Here is a 3,481-nt window from a genome sequence, read left to right on the forward strand (position 1 = left end):
CTTGGATTATATGATATTTCTATTCACATGGACATGACTGAACAACATCACAGACTCACAACTAATAAAAGATGCAGATCCCCACCGGCAAATTCCATAGACTCTGATCAGTGTAAAACAGAAGTGCTTACTGAGTATATGTTCAAGCTTAGCAGAGCTAGGATTGCCCTTTCAAATTAGCCAGTCTCTCTACCATTCCTCACACAGTAATCATTATGTTATCATAAAGACTTTGGAAATATTTGGCTCATATAACATATATACATGTGGAGATGGATGGCAGAGGATAAAATTAACATATAAAACACATTAAATCGAAAAGCTACTTCGAAAGGAAAAAAAAAACAGCGTTGTGTTAATCCATTAGACTAGCACTGAACGCAAGTGTAACTGTAATCTTGTTAAGGCACTGAATCAAATTGAAAATGCATGGGATTGCTTGCAACATTATTTTAGCTGTCAGTAAAATAACCACTGTTCTTCCCAGTGAGCCCATAGAGGATGTCTCAAAGCACTTGACCTTACTTAATAAGATGCTATTCTAGCTCCATTTCTCGCTTTTAATATCTATTTATGAAAGTAATTTTTCACAATCAAAAATGTTTTTGGCAGACACTGCATGGTTTGACACAGTTTTACTTTTTTCCCCCTATATTGAAAAGAGCAGTAAGGGTTATTTTACATAATGTGATCGAACAAGGACTGAATTTAGGAGTGATAGAGGTGATGAGAAAGTGAAATAATTGGGTGAATTAGCCCTGGAGAGACATTCATCCCCTTCTCCCCACCTGAGCAATTAAGTGTGAGGTGAGAAGGTCCACTGCAGATTTTCTGAACTCACCAGCAAGTCAGGCCCATAAATGGCCAACTCACCATTACACTGATTACCTGACTTACCAACAGGAAAGAAATAGGAAATTGGCCTACTGGGTTGGATGAGGATGGGGGATCCATTTTCCCCAGTCTGGCGGCAATGAGCCACAGATGGTGTACAAAGGGGTACTAAACACATCCTGCCCCTACCTTGGATTCCCCATGAACTCCCTTTTCCTGATGCTCACCCCACAGGAAGCAAAAGAAAACCACGTACCTTCCTGTTATTGGATCTCCTGAAAAGCAGGCCTTGATTGACAATCTTCTGGCAAGGCAGGACTCTACAGTTGAAGCCACAATAGGTCAGGAAGCTTTCTGGTCAGCTCTTAAAACTGATTTGCAAGTGAGGCAGTGAGTTCTTTGAGTGGTGAGGGTGACAGTCAGTCAGCATTAAACATCCCATCCCCACAGCTAGAATGAAAGTTGGAGAATCACAGCCGAGATCCTTATAAGTCTAAAGGCTTGAATCTCTTTTATTGCTGCAACTAAAAGTGTAGGCTGAAATTTAAAACCAACCTTGATCATAATACAAAGAATTTGAAATCAATCTGAAATTAAAATCATAACGGTGAATTTTATTCATATTTTTAAGAAATGTAATAACTTAGAACTTTGGAGAGAAACTTGTCTTTCAGTGAAAAATGGGAAATACTTTCTTCCTACAATTCAGGATCATTAACGAAATCACATTCTGAAAAAAGTACTGGTCTCTAAACTACAACGTGCTCCAATTTAAATTGCAGTTTTTAGTTATGAACAATAATAGATTTTCTCCACATTTTGTGAAGAGGTACATTGAGCCTTGTACATTTATTGCTTAAAAGCTGCAGTTACCGCCTTAACACATTATGACACTCTTTCTTTCCAACTTTGCACTTTCTAATTAAGGAGAGCACTTCCAATGGAACAATTTGATTTGAAGCACTCAAGCTGTCAATCATTGGTATGGACAAAATGTTCAACAGTCAATCAGATTACTCCATTTACAAAAGCTAGGCACTAAATTCCATGAGGTTGTTGATTTGCTCGCTGAGCTGGCTTGCTCTCGTTCAGATGTTTTGCCACCATGCTAGATGACATCATCAGTGGAGCCCTCAATGAAGTGATGTCATTCTACTCTACTTGGAATTTATACTGTTTGGTCCGTTATGTTGAGTATTGTCATTTCCATTCTATATGTTTGTTGATTGCATTGCAGGTACAATGCAGACCAAAACTGGAAATGACACTACTCACCATAACGCACCGGATAGTATAAATTCCAAACGGAATAGAATAGCATCTTTTGTTTTGCTTTTGTTCCTGATTTACAGCATCACTTCATCAGAGGCTCTACTGATGATGTCACCTAGCATGGTGGTGAAACATCTGAATGAGAATAAGCCAGCTCAGCAAGCAAATCAACAACCTCCCCCACAACCCGAGCTACAGGTCTTTGCCAAAACTTTAAACTAAATTCCTTTTGATATACATTAACTAAAAGGCCCACAGCAGGATCATGACCTGTCTTGATCATTGCCAGTTGATTAAGCTTAAGAAAATTGCTGTATTCTAGACTAACTTATGTGTTTGGGAATCAATGATTTTAACAATCCATTAGTTCCTCAGCTGAAGACTAACTTCCTGTTGCAGTATAATTGCATCAGTGCCAACAATACTGAAGTACTTTGACTGTGTGTTTATTTCTCTTGTAGAAACCAGTCAGTGAGTGTTAATGGCCTACTTGACCAAGGGAAAAGCACTGTAACCAAACTCTGACAACTTCACAGGTACCTTCTAACAAAAACCATGGACACAGTTCAAAGGTGGAAACATGGGAAGATTTAATCCTTTCCTAGCCTTGGTGCAATTAAACTGAAACCTTGAAACATAGAAACATAGAAGATAGGAGCAGGAGGTGGCCATTCGGCCCTTCGAGCCTGCTCCGCCATTCTTCATGATCATGGCTGATCGTCCAACTCAATAGCCTAATCCTGTTTTCTCCCCTTAACCTTTGATCCCATTTGCCAGAAGTGCAGTATCTAGGCGCCTCTTGAATACATTCAATGTTTTGGCATCAACTACTTCCTGTGGTAATGAATTCCACAGGCTCATCACTCTTCGGGTGAAGAAATGTCTCCTCACTTCCGTCCTAAATCATCTACCCAAATCCTCAAACTGTGACCCCTGGTTCTGGACACACCCACCATCGAGAACATCCTCCCTGCATCTACACTGTCCAGTCCTGTTAGAATTTTATAAGTCTCCATGGGATCCCCCCTCATTCTCCTGAACTCCAGCAAAAACAATCCCAACTGAGTCAATCTCTCCTCATACGTCAGTCCCGGCATCCCCAGATTCAGCCTAGTAAACTTTCGCTGCACGTCCTCAAGAGCAAGAGCATCCTTCCTCAGAAAAGGAGGCCAAAACTGCACACAATATTCCAGGTGTTGTCTCACCATGGCCCTGTACAACTGCAACAACACCTGAGATAACAATGTGTACAGCTGGATGAACACAGCAGGCCAAGCAGCATCAGAGGAGCAGGAAAGCTGACGTTTCGGGTCTAGACCCTTCTTCAAAAATGGGGGAGGGGAAGGGGATTCTGAAATAAATAGGGAGAGAGGGG

Source organism: Rhincodon typus, chromosome 13 (genome assembly GCF_021869965.1).
Source record: "Rhincodon typus isolate 14 chromosome 13, sRhiTyp1.1, whole genome shotgun sequence".
NCBI lineage: Eukaryota > Metazoa > Chordata > Chondrichthyes > Orectolobiformes > Rhincodontidae > Rhincodon > Rhincodon typus.